The sequence below is a fragment of the Malaclemys terrapin genome, chromosome 3 (genome assembly GCF_027887155.1).
Source record: "Malaclemys terrapin pileata isolate rMalTer1 chromosome 3, rMalTer1.hap1, whole genome shotgun sequence".
NCBI lineage: Eukaryota > Metazoa > Chordata > Testudines > Emydidae > Malaclemys > Malaclemys terrapin.
In genome coordinates this window covers 144,159,853-144,180,384 of record NC_071507.1, presented here as the reverse complement: position 1 = coordinate 144,180,384, position 20,532 = coordinate 144,159,853, and positions in this window count along the sequence as shown.

Here is a 20,532-nt window from a genome sequence, read left to right as displayed (position 1 = left end):
GAGTGACAAGTTTTTCACAAGAGACCAACCTGAGCAGGAGGGGATAGACCCCTATGTTACTGCTTTATGCACACTGGCTGCTACAATTTGGGAACTTGACAGACTCCTTGATTCAGAACAGGATAGTCTGTGGCATTTGGGACCACCACTTATGGGAAGGCTATCTCACATTAGACAGATACGTAGACATAGGGTGCACTGCAGAAGCCTCAAGAGAGAGAGGATGTAAGCCCTAGGAGGCACCAAGCCAACTAGATGAAGTGAGACAACAGCAAAGGAAAGCAAATGGCCAGGGTTCCATACCTATACCCATAGTGAGACACATTTACTGTGGGAGGCAGCATAAGCAGGTAAAGGAGGAGAAGTGCTTTGCACTAGGACAGTATTGCAAGGAATGTGGCAAGTTGAACCATTTTAGCAGTGTGTGCAGGAGCAGAGGAAGGTCCCAAAAAGTTGTCAGACTTGTACAAGAGGGGATGGCACATCAGACAGTGGTGATGACATTGTTACTCTCTCCTTCAGTATGAGAGCATATCAGGTTCAGGCTGTCGGGACACGAAAGCAACAAGGGAAAACTTCTTCGCATGCAACTATGTTAATAGGGAAACGCTCTGTGTGGCTTCAGCTAGATAGTGGAGCAGTGTGATTCCTCAGAGTAAATGGGACTCAAACACACACATTACAAAGAGCAGGCACACTCTAATAATGTAGAATCAGAACATTAAGCAACCCATAAAAAAATGTAACTTCATAGTAATTAACCTCAAAAGTATTAGACGGTAACTAAACTGAAGTTTGTGGTGGTGGATGGTAAGCACCAGAGATCCCTTTTGGAGAATACAGCCAGACAAGCCATGGATCTGATCAGGATGCAGCGTCAGAATTTTACAGCTGCTGTGCAAGAATCAAAAGGGGGAGTTCTATGGACAATGGAGACAATTTCAAAAGCATACAGGGATGTTTGCAAAGGCAACCGGTACCTTGAAGGAAAGCTGTGACTGGAAGTAGGCCACAAAGTGGAACCTGTGAGCTTACCATGAAGGAAAATTCCAGTGGCACCATGTATTCCATCATGCAAACTCTAAAAGTCTGCCAAGCAGAATATCATAGCATCTGTAGAGGCCAGTACAGCCTGGGTAAGCAGTCATATGGTGGTAAAGAAGCCATCAAACAATATTACACATCTGCATAGACTCAAACCTACTGAACCAGACATTGAAAAGATGCCACTATCCCCTGGCACCAACTGATGACATCTTGCCAGAACTTTCCAAAGCCAGAATATTTACAGTCTGATATGAGGAATGGGTTTTAGCACAAAAGCTTAGATAGAGTCCAGCATCCTAAAAACCTTTGCAACATCATCATTTGGTTACTACAGATAGCTGCACATGCCAATGGGCATAAGCCCAGCATGTTCCAGAGAAGACTCTACTAAGTGCTGGAAGGGCTGCCTGGGGTGAAAATACATATTACATTCTGATTCTTGGTGGAGGGAGCAATGCTACAAGGCTGAATAAGACCATGGCAGAAAACTACCAGCTTTTCTATGGTGATGCAAGGACAAGAACATAAAAATCAATCCAGAAAAAATGTGGCTCACACAGCATGAGGTGACATACATTGTAATGCTACTCACAGATGAGGGACTGAAAGCAGATCCCAACAAGATCAGAGCACTCAGACATGGCAGCTCCAGTGGATGTGAAAGGGGTACAGCACTTCATAGGAATGATACTTTCTGTCCAAGTTGTGGCCATACCTCAATGCAGTAGCAGAACCCTTATGTCAGCAAGTGAGGCGGATGTTGAGTGGGACTGGGCTGGTCCCCAACAGCAAGTATTAGACACACAAACTAATTATAATGGATGTCCCTGTCCTGAAGTACTACCAACCAGGCCAGCCACTGACATGCCAGTGTGGTCCATTGGAGAAAGGATTGGGTGTAGCTTGTTTGCAGAAACAGCCAGTTGTTGATGCCAGCAGAGCTTTGTCAGAGACCAAACTGGGGTGTGAAACTGGCATGCCAGGTAGCAGCTCATGCCAAGGTCCCTATTTCTCAATTGGCCATTGATAAATATAGAGCTGGAATCAGTCTGACTCACTTGTGGTTTAATACTGATAAAATAGATATTAGATTTATAAGAAAGTGTTTAGACTCTGTTGAATGCTTGTGAGATGTTGCATGCATTAATCTTACTTGTAATATCTGTTCCATACTGTAATATATTTGAGCAATTGTATAATGAGTCTCTGTGATTGTATGAATTACCATACAGGAGAAGGACATTAGTCTGAAGAGCTGCTCATCTCTAGAAATTGTTATGCCCCTCCTGAAAGAGGAGATCCATTTATACTAGATGGACTACAGTTTGATCTTACAACTGGAAAATCCATACACCTGGATTAAGAAACCATCAGCAAAAGGACTAAAGACTCTTATTGTTCTGCTCTCCTCCCTGTGAAGAGAAGTCGTGCAAGTTGACTTCTCTCATGAGCTGAGTTTGCAGCTCAGAGCACAAGGCAGAAGGGAAAAAAGTCCCAAACAAAAGGCATTAAGGATCTCTATGCTGCTTGAACTCTTGAGGGACAAGGCGTTTCTAGCCTGGTAAATAAACTCTTATTTCCTTTTTCCTAGTTAATAAATCTTCATATAATTTATTACAGGATTGGCTACAAGCATTGTCTTTGATATGAGACCTTAAGTGCAATTGATCTGGGGTAAGTGACAGGTCCTTCAGGATCAGGAGTAACCTGAATATTGCTGTGATTCTTGGTGTAAGAGGCCATCCAGCATAGAAATATGCTCACATGGGTGGCATGACAGACCGGAGTACCCAAGGAGACTGTGATTCTGGTAAGGTTGTTAGAGTGCCTGAGGAGTTTGCACTTGGTTAGTAAAACCTAAGTTTAGAACTCACAATCAACTTGGGTTTGTGCCCTGGTTTTTAACAGTCTGCCCTGAGGTTGGTAATCGTGCTCTTGCATCACCATGGGAGCATCACATGTGGTATGCCCAAATAGAAAAAGAGCTTCTGGCTGTGGTATTTGGAGAGGAGTGATTCTATCAAACACCTATGACCACCTAGTAATAATGCAAGCAGACCACAAATCCCTAGAGACAGTCATGGTAAAGCCCTCTCTTGGTGCTCCAAGGAGATTGAAGCATATGTTGATGCAGCTCCAGGGATACCCATTACAGATGAAATATTGTCCAGGACAATTACTAGTGTTCACATATACTGATGCTGGGTATACATGCCTTGCTCAGGGTGAGTTGGGGAAGGGGATCAGGACACTGAATCTGTTAGCATGCTGCACTATCTTCCAGTTCCAGCAGCAAAGCTGATGGAAATCAAAGAGGTCACAGAAACATCTTACTTCAAGCAGTCAGGAGAGCGATACCAACGGTGCGGGCAGAAGACAAAGGCCAAGTACCAATTGGAGCAGAACCATATTTTCAAATTAAAGATGAACTGAGTGTGCAGAATGGAATAATATTCTGAGGACAGAGAGCTGTTGTCCTAACATCATTATGTAAGGATGTTGTACAGAAAATACATGCCTCACACTTTCGATTAACAGCTGTCTCTGATGGGCTTGAGAGTGGGCTTACTGGCCAGGAATGAATAGACAACTCCATTCCTTGTTAAAAGCATGTGACTGCTGCTGGTTTTCTGATAACTGCCAGCAGAAAGTGACTATTACCACATGAGCTGCCCACCTAACCAGATAAAAGGTGGGAGTGGCCTTTTTTACCTTCAAGGAAAAGCAGTACTTTATTACAGTGGACTCCTATTTCAATTTCTGGGAGGTCAATGCCATGCCTGATAAAAGAAGCAAGTCAGGGACTTGCAAACTGTAGCCCACTTTGAGAAAGATGGTATTGAGGATGCTGTATTCAACCACAATGGACTACAATTTGCTTCAGAAGAATTCAAGGAATTTGGAAACAAATGGGAGTTTGGCCACTACCCCTCTGCTCCAGAATACCCACAGAGTAATGGTAAGGTGGAAACAGCTAAGTGACTGTTACACAAAGCAGTTTCTTCTGGTTCAGTGTCCTGGTTACCATTTTTAGCATGCAGGAATACTCCACTACAGGAGTGCCAAAATACACCAGTGCAGGCACTGATGGAATGAAGGACCAAAATTCTGCTCCTAGGGAGGGGAGAGCTGTTGCAGCCAGAAGACTGGGGACATCAGAAAGAGGAGATGACCAACAATCAAAGAAAGCAGGCTCTAGAGTACTACAGGTCAGCTGAGGATCTACTAGCCATAGACACAGACACTCTTGTCAGGATCCAGCCATTAGAATGACACCAGAAGGTGTGGACTAACGGAGTTGTAAGGAGTGCAGTGGCACCCAGGCCAGATAAGGTGACTATGCAAGAGGCACAACTAATCCAAAGGAACAGGAGACACAAACCAGCAGCCACAACGCCCAGAGACAGCCTACTGCAATCAAAGTGAGAGGAGATTCTACAGTGAGATAGCTTGCTAGACTTGGGGACAGGGAAACAGACAGTTTACTCCTGATGTGGTCACCACTTGAGGATACTAACCTATGTAATCAGCTGAGTCCATGGTAAAGATGAGAATCCAACTCGGATATGTGCTAGCAACCTTGGGCTGCAGAGAAAGAAGGTGGGAGGTCTGGGGGCAATTATTTGTTTTTAAATGTTTATATTAAATCTTCATAAATAATGAAGATGTATCACAATCAGTGGAACTAGAGGAAGAGGGTCCATTTCCTGGAGGGGCTATTATGAAGGGACACCAGGAAAATGGGGAACTTGGGAGTTTGGCTGGAGGCAATTCAGCCACAGGATCACAGCAGTGCACAGGGTTTAATAAAGCTCAACTTGTTCAACTTTACTCTTTGCTAATGAAATAATCACCTTCAGTTAGCCCTGACTAAGCCTTGTGGTGCAGTGAGATGTGTCATGAGCCTACTAGAACCCCCTCAGAGCAATAGTGTAGCACAGAGGACAGAAAGGATACATGGTACTGTGTCAAGTATCAGAGGGGTAGCCGTGTTAGTCTGAATCTGTAAAAAGCAACAGAGGGTCCTGTGGCACCTTTGAGACTAACAGAAGTACTGGGAGCATAAGCTTTCGTGGGTAAGAACCTCACTTCTTCAGATGCAAGTAATGGAAATCTCCAGAGGCAGGTATATATCAGTGTGGAGATAATGAGGTTAGTTCAATCAGGGAGGGTGAGGTGCTCTGCTAGCAGTTGAGGTGTGAACACCAAGGGAGGAGAAACTGTTTCTGTAGTTGGATAGCCATTCACAGTCTTTGTTTAATCCTGATCTGATGGTGTCAAATTTGCAAATGAACTGGAGCTCAGCAGTTTCTCTTTGGAGTCTGGTCCTGAAGTTTTTTTGCTGTAACATGGAGGCATGAAGGTAGGCGTAGCGGTCGGTGGGTTTTCGGTATAGGGTGGTGTTAATGTGGCCATCGCTTATTTGTACGGTGGTGTCCAGGAAGTGGACCTCCCGTGTAGATTGGTCCAGGCTGAGGTTGATGGTGGGGTGGAAGCTACGCCGCTACGCCACATTAACACCACCCTATACCGAAAACCCACTGACCGCTACGCCTACCTTCATGCCTCCAGCTTCCACCCCGGTCACATGTACATTGGCCAAACTGGACAGTCACTACGCAAGAGGATAAATGGACACAAGTCAGATATCAGGAATGGCAATATACAAAAACCTGTAGGAGAACACTTCAACCTCCCTGGCCACACAATAGCAGATGTAAAGGTAGCCAAGATAGGGCAGAGTGCTGGCTGAAAAGGCAGGCTTGGAATTGTGAGCAAGAAACTGCCTCCAATTGTCTGTTCCTTCTGAGTTCAGGGAAACAGGACTTTGTGTATATTCTCTGGGAATAAACAGGATTGCAAAGAAATACCTGTCATCAGTTTCTCCTCTTCTAGAAACAAGCCACAGGGCCCTGCACATTGGATAACCACTTGGGCCAAAAGGGGTAACAATACATTCTTAGATTTTGGAGTCAAGTGGGGCTATTATGACCACTTACTTGGACTACCTGCCTATCATACCTTCCTATAAAAGGGATTTCTTGAGCTACACTGGATCTAGACTGTTCTCAGTGGTACCAGATAACAGAACAAGGAGTAACCATCTCAAGTTGCAGTGGGGCAGATTAAAGTTGGATATTAGGAGAAACTTTCTCACAAGGAGGGTGGTGAAGCACTGGAATGGGTTACCTAAGGAGGTGGTGGAATCTCCTTTCTTAGAGGTTTTTAAGGTCAGGCTTGATTAAGCCCTGGCTGGGATGATTTAGTTGGAGATTGGTCGTGCTTTGAGCAGGGGGATGGACTAAATGACCTCCTGAGGTCCCTTCCAATGCTGATATTCTATGATACACCTGTACCTCTCCTCAGATGACAGGATGAGCTCTAGCAACCTGCTGCAACTACTCCCTGGATCAATCAATTACACCGTATACAGTGCAAGTCAGTGAATGCATGAATAGAAGAGGTGGTACAGAATGTGTGGGTCATAACACAACACAGAAAAAGGCAGACATCAAGTGTGATTTGGTCCCAGTGCCTACTGCCAGCTCCAAGGGACCAACGTTAATGTGTGGTGTGGAAGACATTACCTTAACTCTGTTTTTTACACAATCTGAAATCCAAACACACACCCAACATCCACGTTCTGGAAGGGTACCAAGCAGTACTTACTTGGCAACTTTAACTCTGCATTAGCCATGTTTTCTGGCAGCTGAATACAATGCTGTCTTCGGATATCTGCAAGCAAAAATAGTTTTAAAGATGTGTAAACTTCAGCTCAGTGGGATGTTAACTTTGAAATCTAACAATACAGCCATAAAAACTGCTCATAATTTTAGCAGACTTATTCCGCAAAACTCACCTCCCACCCATAGCTCACTAAGGAAGATTTTCCTTAAGCTGTGATGCTGTTCTGGAAAATGACTGTCACAATGGCACCTTCTTACTCAACAGATCGCTAAGCTCTGAATATTTACTCACAGTTGCTGAATTCAGGGAGGAATAGTAAATGTTTGCAGCTTTACTCTCAGAGATGAGATTGCAAGGCTGCCAATTAGAAATTTTTTTAAATTGTAAACTGAGCAAATATGATCTGATCACTGAGCATCAATAAACAGAGTTCCACAATGCCATTTTTAAGGGGTTACTTTTCAAAGTAAAACCACACTTCACAAGCTTCAATCCAATGTGTATAGGAGCATCATCTGCCATAGTTTAACTCTCACTGCTTCCCCAAGGGCTGTCAACATTCTGGCTGGAGCCTTGAGGACTGCTCTTTTCTTGGGCCATGTCTATACTACAAACTTTGGTTGCTGCAAGATATGGCAGCATACAGCTGCAGAAGTTTCTATCTCATTCATGCCTATTCATATTTGACTGCTTGCATCTGCACTGTACATACTCAGCAGAAGTGCTTGTGCTAATGCAAAGTGTGGTGCACCACAGGTAGGAATCCCAGTGTGCCACAAGCTACTGCCCCGTACAATGCCTTTTGGGAACTATTTGCAATCTATTATGGGATAAAAATGACTCACCTAGAGATCTCTAGGAACTAGAGGTCAAGTTCCCAGCATGCAACTTTCTCCATCCTACAATGCCAGCTGTATCCCATAATTTTCACTTTTTTTTTTTTAAATTCCCACAAACCCACATGGCACTTTTTGGAGTCAACCCTTTCTGAAAGAAGCATGGAACCCATAGGCCACTGCACTATTCTCATGAACATTGCAAATACAGGATGCACAATGCTCATGTATTTGCAGGCCAACAGAAAGTACCGCAACAGGGGACATGATTATTTCTTGGAGGACAGTCTATGGAGGGAAATAGCAAAAAACAATTCAAGGTTGTTGCTGGCATTCATGGGAGCAGCTGCGGACAATGGAGCAACGCTTCTGGGCCTGAGAAATGCGCAGTATTGCCTATTGGGACTTGCATGACATCTGTGGGGCAAGGGAAGAAAAGCTGCCACCGTGGTGGAAATGGAGCGGCTGTTTGCTGATTTTGAGCTCTTGCAATGGCCCTTGTGTCCAGCTGTTCAATGTGGAGCTAGATGATTGAGGGAAGCTTTGAAAGAGCCCTTTAGCAGTTAGCCACAGTAGCGTTCTGGGCCTGGAGCTTTAGGCAATGCTGGGAATTGTGTAGTGCTTGCTGTACACATTTATAAATATGACTATTTTCCTGAAGCTATACATCATGCACTGCTTCCTGTACATTTACAAGTACTGTGTGCTTTGAGTACTGCTATGCATTCTGCAATGTATTGTGAGCTAATAAAGATTGTTTTGGGAGAACAAAACTGTGTGCCAGAAACAAGCACCGCAATGCAAATTTAACGAATTAGTAGGATGTAACTTTGAAATTGGAAAGGCACCAAACATTTTCTATTTCAGTGCATAAACATAGTCCATTATGACTACACATATACCAGCTGTGGTTGTTAGAGGTCAATGTATGTGAAACTGTGGTTTTGCTTGCTGTTTCGCAGCATGGAGTGGTAGGGGTAGGGATGTGGCCCACGATGCCCCATGGAAAGTTGGGGATGGGGGTGTAAGGAGCTGCTACCATGGAATTCTCCAAGGTGTGGGGAGGAGTCTGGGATTTTGGGACCTGTAGATCAACCAAGGTCTACCGCATTTGAGGTTGCTGCCTGAGAAGACCCATTATGTCCTGATGCATCTTCCTATCCTTGTGCTGCTGGGTCTTTCTGTCTGCCATATTGGCCCTCCAGGTTCTTTGTTCATGGTCTGATATAGTATTGGCTTGCAGGATGTCACTGATCATGTCCTCTTCTTTCTTCTCCTTAGCAAGATCAGGTATTCTGCAAGTGTGTAAGGGGCATCCCTCAAACACCACAATGGCAGAAGCTGCTAATTAAGACAGACAGATGTATCATTAGATTTAGAATCACAATGGAAAGGGAAAGCTAAGTTTCAAAATGCCTTTTTCTTATTCCCATAAACTTTTAATAAGACATGTTCATTGACACTTCAACTTTGGAGTGCCTCTGCCCAGCACTGCTTTCTAGCCCCAGCTATGATGAGCATGACCCACCAGGGATTGGGGGTGGGGGGTGGGGGTGGGGGTGGGAAAGGATTTTTCGATTGCATGAAGCAAACTTTCAGTCCCTATTCCGGAGTATGAATATAAAGGCAGTGGCACTGAATATTGGCACTATTTCCACAGGTTGTGGTGGTTTTAGCTGATATCTCATTCCTGAGGGTAACTAAGGCATAGAAAGCACAGCCCCCGGGCCTGTATGCTGCAAGCCTATTTATTGCAATGGTGCCAGCCAAACTAATTTTGGAGTGATGTGAGAAAGCATCCTACCATGGAGGAAGAAATAAAGCAGCAATCCCTAGAAACCTTAGGGAGAGGATTGCAGAGTATCTCCATAAAAGTTTTATTGAGATATCTCAGGAGGATACAAGGGACATCCTTATGTACATAACTGCTCCACATGTCCCTCCCACCCCCGCTAACCCACCCATGGAATTAAAAGATGCCAACTCTACCTTTGTTTGTTGTACCTCTATGCCTTCTCATCTGAGTAAAACAATGAGAAGTTGATATCTGTGTCTTGTTATGATGGCCAGACCCTATCTTTAAATTTAAGTATTGTGAGGAAAAAAAATCCACGCAGACACTTACTCAAGGTCCCTTCCCCCTTCATGAGACTCAACCATGCTTGCCTGGTTGGACTGGATAGATTGTGGAGGAGTCTTGACCAGGTCCTGGCTTCTGGCATGGCTGGAGTCTCCTCCTCACAGCTCCTCTTCCCTGTTCATGGAGGGGTCTCTGTCTTGGGCTTCTCTGAGGTATCTATGGTGTCTGCAGGGTGCTGGTAGGGTCCCTGCCAAGTATGGCATATAGTTCATTGGAAAAGTGAGAGATGTGCAGCTCAGCACCAGATCTATCGGTCTCCCTGGCCTTGTGATATGCCGGGCGAAGTTGCTTCGCTTTCATGAAGCACTGCTGCTGATCCTGGTTGTACCCCTTTGTCCTCCATGCATGCTGTTCATAGATGTCCATATTTCTACATCTGTTCCATAGCTGGGCTTGCACAGCCTCTTCTCCCCACAGGCTCAAAAGATCCAATACCACCTGTCTACTACAGGCAGTAGCCCATCTAGTGTGTGAAGTGGCATAATTGGTTGGACAGTTGCACACAACAAGGGAGAACTGCTAGGTGTGCTTGCCCAACAGGCTAGTCAGGAAAAGGCATTTTTCAAAGACATGCAGGGGTGTGACTTCTAGTCTCTGTGACCCATGGGCAGTGGAGTTTACAATTGTGACCAGAGCGGTCACTGTTGCAAGGAATGGGACATTGCGTGACAGCTGCAAGAGGTCTGTAAGGATTGACATGGCTTATGCAGTGTCTACACTCGCACTTCATTGACCTCAATAGGTCGACCATGGCTCCATACTGTTTGGGAAGGTGGACTTACTGCATCCTTGTAACAGGGCACTTACAATCAGTCAGAGACAAATTTGGCCATAGATACATACAAATAGGTCAATGTAGGGTGACTTACATCAATCTAACTTTAAAGTGTAGACCATCCTCTCACATTCTAACCATATAATAACATTTCCCAATAAGGTGACCATCCTAATTACATTTTATTTGTTTATTCAGCATTTTTGTCCTACCTGTTGGGTGAAAATAACAGAAGGATACAGCAATAATTCAATGGGCAATAAAAAAAACAAAACCAAATGAACAGCTGGTGATCTTGAGTAAGAAGAAAATTTTGAGCTTATTAGAAGTAGCAGCATTGAGAAAAAATGAATACAACATGGTTTACAAGGAGGACATTCATAAAAAATGAAGGTGGAGAGGATGAGAGTGTTAATGGGGCTAGGAAAGAAAATATGATATATTTTGTCAAGGAGAATTATATGGGAACTCCTTTAACAGCCCATAAATACTTCCATATTTCTGATTGATGAGCATCTGAATGCACTGTTTCTACATCATTCCAACAGTTCATCTGCCTTAAAACCTGGCTAAGCCTTAAATTAGGGCTGACTAAGTTAATGGCAGCACCTGGACTATGGGCTTGTTAAATTTGATCCTTCGGCTGAAAAGATTATGAGCAGATTTTCCTGACATCTCTAGTAATTCTATATATGCTGTTGCTGTCTTTTGCTGTTCCTTGTACCATTAAACCACATGAGGAAGAAGCAGAAGAAACAGTAAAGCCACTTTACCTCTGTGACACTCTGCACCCCATATTCACCAGTAGTATGATTACGACATAACTATGATGCATCTTGTACAAAATGTGTCACGTGAGGTGTCAATGGAAAAGTTATGGTTTGCTGAATATGGTTATCCTAGTTGTATGAATGTATCATTTTTTATCTGGAGTTATGATTATTGACTATGTATTTGTATTTCAAATGTGCTTGCACCTGGGTAACACCCACAAAGCTTTACATACAGTCTGCCATCAACAGAGACAATGGGCCATAGGGAAAGGCTATCTTCACCTGATGAACTGTCCTGGGGATACTTCAGTCAGTCTATGGATAATGGCGGCCATGACTCATCGGAGCATGCAAGGGCTTGTGACTAGATCACATGATACTGATCCATTTTGGTACCTATATTTTTCCACAAACTGGGCTGGGAACTTGGCTTGGAACAAAGGGGTTCCCACCCTATGGAATAAGCTATAAAAGGGGGAAGTGACATCACCAAGTAGCCTCACTCCCCACACAAGAGAACACCTGGAAACACCTTAGAAACAAAGACTGAACCGGGGGAAAGTGCTGGTCCCAGGCTGGAAGAGCGGATTCCTGCCTGTGTATAAAACATCTACAAACTGCTTGTACTATCTAACAGGCCAAGACAATGTTTGATTTAAATCCTCCATAGTGTATAAGATTTAGATTGCGTTTTGTTTATTTCTGAAGTCATCTTTTTGATCTGTTTGCTATCACTTAAAATCTATTTTTCTGTAGTTAATAAATCTATTATATATTTTTTACCTAAAACAGTGTGGTTTGAGTTGAAGTGCTTGGGGGGAAAAAAATCTCAGCTCAGGAACAAGAGTTGATGCACGTCCACTTTCCTTTGTAGAAGTAGTGGACTTGGTAATAACTCATATACTGGTCAGACTTTTGACCCGGGCAGGATAGTACAGCTCCAGGGTCCTAGGCTTGAGGGTATTTTGGCTGGAGCCTCTATTGTTGGTTCATGCAGTGGCTAGCAGAGCATTCGTGAACACAGCTTGGTATAGTCCCTGCCTATGGATGTTTGTGTGAGGGCAAGCTTGGAGGGCTTTGCAGCATGTCACAACATCACAGTGTGAGAGGGAACCAGATTGGTAAGACAGAGGGCTCAGTGATACCCGGGGGAGGGGGGAGGGGGAGAATCATCACCTCCACTCTAATTTCTTCCACAGGTGCTTCAGTGCTACAATAGTATAAGGCAAAGTGCATAAAGAAAGTTGGCCATGCCTGCTTTTAAAACCCTGGTCAGAATAGAATGTGTGCTGTGAAAAAAAAATTTAAAGAAAGAAAAGGACAAGAAATGGGGGGGGGCTCCCTCCCCTATAGTCAAAAACAATAAAACGGGTTCAATTCAAAAGAAGAAAGTTAAGTAGATCTGTCATTAATTCTTTAAATGTTTCACTAAATCTTAAACCAACACTTTATTGGAAGTAGTACACTAAAAAAACAAAACTCTATATTAAGTATTAATTTTTTTTGTGTTCCACTACAAGTAAAAGGGTTCAATCATGTCTCTCTGAATTCAGCTTCTACATAGTGTGAAGCAACAAATAAAATCAGATCCAAAATTCTCAGACCTTTAGAAGCTGTGGCTGCTAGTGATTGTTAGTACCAAAGAAAAAATATGGAGCGTCCTGTGCTGGAAAGTTACTGTTCGGGTTTCCATCAGTGTTAACTATAATTCTCTTTATGGCCCCTAAAACATGTTCTCGGAAAATATACTGCTGTCATCCTCATGGGTATGGAAGGCCTTGAATGCAGCTGAACAGCCCTAGACTGTGGAATGGGATTGGTTGATCGGCTCCACAGAGATCAAGAATTGTGACTTTGCAAACCTTGTTTGGTTCAGTGCAGGGTAAATTGAGAATATGACATGGCTGGGGCAGAAACATAAACTATAAATCAGACACTAAATGAATCCACAGATTGTATTAATAAGGTCTGCACCTTAGCTGCTGCCACATCTCAATTTAATTCCCTTTCCTTTATCCCTCTAAAAGCCCTTGCGCCCAGACTTTGTGCAATGTGTAGAAGCATTTGGGCCTATATTATTAAATTATATTCTCATTTGAAAACAGAAGGATTGTACATAAATGAAAGACCTTCAGTGTAATAAAATGCAGAATAAGAAATAAAAGGTCTGCAGAGGGAAGCGACAACATGTGATAAAAAACTATGCTACAGTTGTGATATACCAGATCATCATCAGAAACTTAGCAGAGTTGTACATTTTGGTAACAAGTTTGATTTGTAGTAAAAAATATTTAACTTTTATACTATATGCATGGAGCTGCTATTATGAGCATATAAAAAAGTAGTAATGGACAAAACTTCAAATAAACAAAAAGCTTATCTGAACTTCTTTGAACCTGAGCTGGAAATCTCACCTGAACAGGTTTTCCAGTACTTTATTATTGCAGCTGGGCTATATCATAACAATATATTTGTGCTATTTTGCTACTGCTCCTTCCCAATTCAGCTGAAATTAAGAACAAAAATGCGAAGAGATAACAAAATATTAACCATATTTTTTTAGAATCTAAAAGTCTCTTATCTAACCCAATTCAACCATCCCTGATTAAAGAGAGTTAGGTTTCTGAGCTCATTGGTTTTGAGTGTATTATTTCTTATACAGAGAACACTGTGGGAAGTGGTTGATCCCCAGCTCCACGTTCTCCCCCACTACAACACTGGGGAAAGACCTAATAGAATTCCAGCAGAAGAGCTTCTTTAACATCCCAAGGAAGGGATAACGCCCACAAGCCCATTTTTCCACCCTGCAAGAACCTCCCCCGCTGTATCTCATTCCCCTCTGTTGTGGAAGTGGAGGGAATTATCTGACCCTAGGTTATGGGTAGATTGGCTATAGCAAGTTCTGATGTTTTGGGGTTACAAATGTATTATGAAAGAACTTTTAAATGAGCAGGAATGATGGCTAAAACATCATCTTCTGAGAGCAAGAGGGGTAGGAAGGAAGTGAAACTTGATGCCAGCTGAGCTGAAAAGTTGCCCAGGACTAGACTCCTTTTTAAAATTCATTTGGGGAAAGGAAAAGGAAGCCCATCCAAAGAAGACCTGGAAATAATCATTGGTATTGGAATAAAATACATTTGTGGAAGATCAGAAGATGAAAGATAGAGGCTGAAACTATTGTTTATTCCCCCATTCATGGGTACTGGCATAGGACTAAGCATTAAAGTTTTTAAACAAACTTTTTAATTGATTTATAGCTATTAGTCTTCTTTTTGCTGTAGGTGAATTTTTCCGTTTTGTTCTTTTCCTTGATTGCATCTCCCTATATTCTGTCCCCATTATTCATATATGAAGGAACTTTTTGTGAGGAAGTATTTCTGAGCCATGTAGGTGGGGTACTTCCTAGTATTAACAAAAACATTTCACAGTACACCAAAGCCATAATGGGAGCAGGATCAGTCCACTAACCATGTAAAGGACAGACCAATTTCCAAAGGTTGCTGTCTAAAATTGCACTTCTCAATTATATGTTGTTCAAATGGAAACCTGAAGATGTGCAGCTACCCATTTTGCATGCATGTGGAAAAGATAGAGATATACTATAAAAGTTACTTGGAAAAATGTTGTGGATCCCTAGCTACCTACTTTAGCCTAAAGAATGAACTATTTCTATTAAGTCACTTCTACAAAATCCAGACCGCAGCTCTGATGGTAGAAACTGGCCCTAAGAAACTAAAAAAAAAAAAAAAAAAAATACTGGAACCACTGATGAATATTCTGAAGAATTTTGGTGGAAAGTCTATGGATTTTAAAACTAGTTCTGATTTTTTTTATTAGAACATTAAAAGTTTCAAAAAGTATCAGTCTTTCCAAAGGGCATTACTAAGTGAAAGTCTATTTGTTAGTACATGATGTTATGTTTCAAGAACATGTTAAAATACCAAAACAGTTCACTAGTTTTCTAATGAGATAAAATTACTTCTGAAGGATGAAATCTTTCCAGTATCCTAATTTTAACAGCAATTATTTATTCATAGCACTGCTGTATGTCTTATATCGTATATTCCTAAAGGACTGGAATAATCTCATTTGTACTGTCTATATACAATCAACATTTTTGTGAACTAAGACTTTTTCTTAAAGGAATCTAATTACTTCTCATTACAGCACAAAATAAATTCTTATTAGTTTTTTTTTTAATTTAGTGTGAGTAAAGGTAGTAAAACAAAGTTAAAGATCTGCAGTTATATATGAGCCAGGAAAGTATAAATTTTTACTCCTGGGGGTATTCCGTGTGAGCAGAATTCATGTCCCCCGCAGATTTATTTGCTTTCCCTTAGAAAAATGATTGACAGGGAAGCAAAGGGAAGCTGCAAGAGCAGTCACTCACCACTCCCTAGCAGAGCAGATACATCATTTCAGACAACCGGAGCAGCCAGCAGAGAGGTAAATCACTGCAGGGCTGGAGACACCCCAGCCAGTGGCTCCTATCCTGAGCCAGGATCAGCTACTAGTCCCAGCTGAGCTGGAGGCAGGAGAGGACTGGATTTCCTCTTCCCCTGCAAGGAGTCTCTGGGGCCATGTCAGACCCACCCCCAGAAACCTCCACCAGCTGCAGCTCAGCATCCTCCCACTTCCTGCCCTCATAGCTCCTCAACTGTGGGGGGAGGGGTCACTGTACATGGACCTGCTCCTCCATCCACCCAACCCCCATGCATCCAGACCTCCCATACTCAGACACCCCAGCCAACCCTCACTGGGTACATCCAGAATCCCCGTAGCCCTCCATACCTGAACCCGACCAAACCTCAACCCCTGCATCTGGAGCTCTGCTGCACCCAGACCACCTCCCACTGAGCTCCCTACACTCAAAACTCCACCCCCTGCACCATCCTGAACTGCTACATCCAGACCCCCACACCACTGACCCCCAACTAGCTGGATCCAAACCCCCACCCCACCAAGCCCCACTCCCCTAGTACCCAGACCCCCCCTGCTAACTCCCCCACACCCAGATCCCTCCGCTGAGCCCCAACCACCTTCACCTGAAAGCCCCTGCAGTCCCAATGCCTCTGCACCTGGAACCTCCCCAACAAGCCTCTGTGCTTCCAGATCCCCCCACACCTAGACCTCCACCACTGAGCTGCCTGCACCCAGATTGTCCCACACAGACTCCTCTCACCCCACATCCAGATCCCCTTCACACTTGAATCCTGCCTGGTTGAGCCTGCTTGCCCCATACCTGGTGCACCTGGCACAGAAGGGCCCCAGGGTATTTCTGGGGCAAGCCCAGGCCTTGTGCTATGTCAGGGTCAGGTGTAGCCTCACAGCTGAGTCTGGATCCTGGACGCTGGGAAAGGGGGGAGGCTGCAGGATGATCTCCCACCTTCAGCAAGCCAGTGGTCTGTGCTCCCCACGGCCATGCTGGAGCCTCTGCATTTATTTATTGACAAATAAAACTTGCTGAATTTTATATTTTTTGGTGCAGAATGCCCTCAGGAGTAAATAAATGTACTTCATGACATTCAAAGATGCATCCACATTTTATGAAATGGGACTCTCTTTGTAAAATTTTTCATTGTATCTTGTAATTTTATAACAGATTGCTATGACAGTTTCAGTTCTCAAATTCTAGTAGTAGCCTGTAAGAGGGGAGCAGAAGAGGAAAGGGGTGTAAAACCAGAGCATAAACCATAGTCCTTCAAATAATTTTTTTTTTTAAATTCAAACACAAAACATAACCCAAAACTGTGGAACTAAGAAGATGCTTGTAAAACTTAACAGTTCAATTACATTGTTTTCTCTTTGTCTGTTTAGATTGTGAACTCCTCAGAGCACAGATCTAGTTGTCTCAGACTTCTGGTGCTATATAAATAATTATACTGAATTTTAGATGTATAGAATGCCACACATAACAAAGGAAAACAAGACTCGGGGGTGGGGGGGGAGGGAGGAAAAGGGGAGAAGACATTTGAGAAAATTTAACCTATATATTTGAAATGTAATTGTAGGACTGAATTGCTGACAAACATCCTGTTTCAAGTAGGTCAATGTATTTGGGTTCCACAGAATTCCAAGTATTACAGAGGGGTAGCCATGTTAGTCTGTATCAGTAAAAACAATGAGGGGCCCTTGTGGAACCTTAGAGACTAACAAATGTATTTGGGCATAAGCTTTTGTGGGATATAACCCACTTCATCAGATGCATGGAGTGGAAAATACAGTAAGCAGGTATAAATATACAGCACATGAAAAGATGGGACATGCCTTACCAAGTGGGGAGGGTCAGTGCTAACGAGGCCAATTCAATTAGGATGGAAGTGGCCCATTCCCAACAGTTGACAAAAAGGGGTGAATATGAACAGAGGAAAAATTACTTTTTGTGGTGACCCAGCTATTCCCAGTCTTTATTCAGGCCTAATTTGATGGTGTCCAGTTTGCAGATTAATTCCAGTTCTGCAGTTTCTCTCGTTGAAGTCTGTTTTTGAAGTTTTTTTGTTGAAGAATGACCACTTTTAAGTCTGTTATTGAGTGTCCAGGGAGATTGAAGTGCTCTCCTACTGATTTTTGAATGTTAAAATTCTTGATGTCTGATTTGTGTCCATTTATTCTTTTGCACGTTGGTAGATGTGCAGGTGAACGAGGCCTTGGTGGTGTGAGGAATGTGATTGGGTCCTCCCCTGTATACCCTGAATAGGTATACGGACGGAGTTGGCAACAGGGTTTGCTGTAGGGGTTGGTTCCTGGGTTAGTGTTTCTGTTGTGTGGTATGTAGTTGCTAGTGAGTATTTGCTTCAGGTTGGGGGGCTGTCTGTAAGCGAGGACTGGCCTGTCTCCCAAGGTCTGTGAGAGTGAGGGATCGTCCTTCAGGATAAGTTGTAGATCCTTGATGATGCGCTGGAGAGGTTTTAGTTGAGAGCTGTATGTGACAGCTAGTGGCGTTCTGTTACTTTCTTTGTTGGGCCTGTCCTGTAGTAGGTTCCTGTTCTGGGTACCCTTCTGGCTCTGTCAATCTGTTTCTTCACTTCCCCAGGTGAGTATTGCAGTTTTAAGAATACCTGATAGAGATTCTGTAGATGTTTGTCTGAGGGATAGGAGCAAATGCAGTTGTATCTGAGGGCTTGGCTGTAGACAATGGATTATGTGATGTGGTCTGGATGAAAGCTAGAGGCATGTAGGTAAGTATAGCGGTCAGTAGGTTTCCGGTATAGGGTGGTGTTTATGTGACCATCGCTTATTTGTACTGTAGTGTCCAGGGAGTGGATCTCTTGTGTGGACTGGTCCAGGCTGAGGTTGATGGTCGGTTGGAAATTGTTGAAATCCAGATGGAATTCATCAAGGGCCTCCTTCCCATGGGTCCAGATGATGAAGATGTCATCAGTGTAGCGGAAGTAGAGTAGGGGCACTAGGGGACGAGAGCTGAGGAAGTGTTGTTCTAAGTCAGCCATAAAAATGTTGGCATAATGTGGGGCCATGCGGGTACCGATAGCAGTGTCACTGACTTGAAGGTATAAATTGTCCCCAAATCTGAAATAGTTGTGGGTGAGGATAAAGTCACAAAGACAACGGAGTAGGAATCAGGGTTCTATCTGCACCTCTGCCACAGACTTCCATGTGATCTTGGCAATTCAGTTAGCCGCAGTCTACCACATACTTGACTTTCAGCACATGAGCTCAATTGGAATACTCACATCCTTCAAGTTAAGAAATACATGTACATTTTTACTGGACCCATCTTTTGTCTGTCTTGGCTATTTAGACCGCAAGCTTTTGAAGGCAGGGACTGTCTTAGTATGTTTATGTACTGCATCTTGCAAAATGGGGCCCTGACATCAACTGGGGCTTCTAGGCACTACTGGAAAGTAAATAGTAATAGAAACAGCATTGGAATAAGACCAAATAAAGGCAAATACACCGCTCAATATAACACCACCCGATATAACACAAATTTGGATATAACGCAGTAAAGCAGTGCTTGGAGGGGGGGGCAGGGCTGCGCACTCTGCAATCAAAGCAAGTTCAATATAACACGGTTTCACCTATAACACGGTAAGATTTTTTGGCTTCCGAGGACAGCGGTATATCGAGATAGAGGTGTACCTCCATATTTATATTAGGCATATGCTTTTTACTTTCCCCTGGGAAATCATTTATGTATATAAAGAGACTCTCTCACAGCATTTCCACCAGGGATAGAAATGCTGTGGGAAGATCAGTTTCCGCAGAACTGTATGAAAAATAAGCAACAAATAATTAATTCAGAAAGTTTATTTTTTACTCAGAATATCCATGAGCAGCTTGTTTCTAATGTAGTTGTTGTCTAACAGTATTTGAGAAATATTTTTGCAGTTTCTTTTAAAATCGTAGATTGATTGTGAATAATTTCTGTAAGTATTTGCTATTCACTCTGGGCCTGATCTAAAAGCCATTGAAATCAACTGGAGTCTTTCTATTAAGTTTAATAGGCTTTAGATCAGGTCCTATTTGAACTGTACTATTTACTTATGCTTAGCAAAATACATGTAATGGTATTGTTTCTGGTCTGACTGGATGAGCGTGCATACAAATTTAAAATTCAGTTTCTGTGTATGAGCATACTGACTTTGAAATTCACTTTCAGTAACTGTTCATATTAGTAAAGCTTTATCAGTCAAATGTTTGTGGAACATGAATACATTTACAGTCACACTTTTGTAATCATAAAAGTTTATTGAAAAATGTCACCAGTATTTTTGAGCTCTCTACAAAAGCCTTAAAACAAAAACAAACAAACAAAACCAACCACGCATACAGATAATCGAGTCATACCTCTGCCTTTTGGCTCAAAAATGGCTATTTATTAACTAATGTATACTTTTCACAAGTCCAAGCTTTTGAAGAATGATAATTCTAAATGTTTAAAAGCAGTGTGGATGTGTGTGTACTAATTACAATGGATCAGCATTTTTATATCCTTCATGCAGGGTACATAATATAGTTAACACTTCAATAACCTTATGATGCTTTTAGTCAAGCCCAAGCTGGCTTACTCGTTCATGTAAAATAAACCCAGATCAATTAAGCAGTTACTGAAAGCATACACTTGAAGTTCAGTCATGGTTTCTGTTATATGCAGTGTTGTAGGTGTGTTGGTCCCAGGATATTAGAGAGACAAGATAATATCTTTTATTGGACCAACATCTATTTCAACTTTACTCAGAACTCTTCTTCAGGTCTGGGAAATGTGAATAAGTTGACAGTCACTTTACCAACAGAACTAATTAGATGGAACCA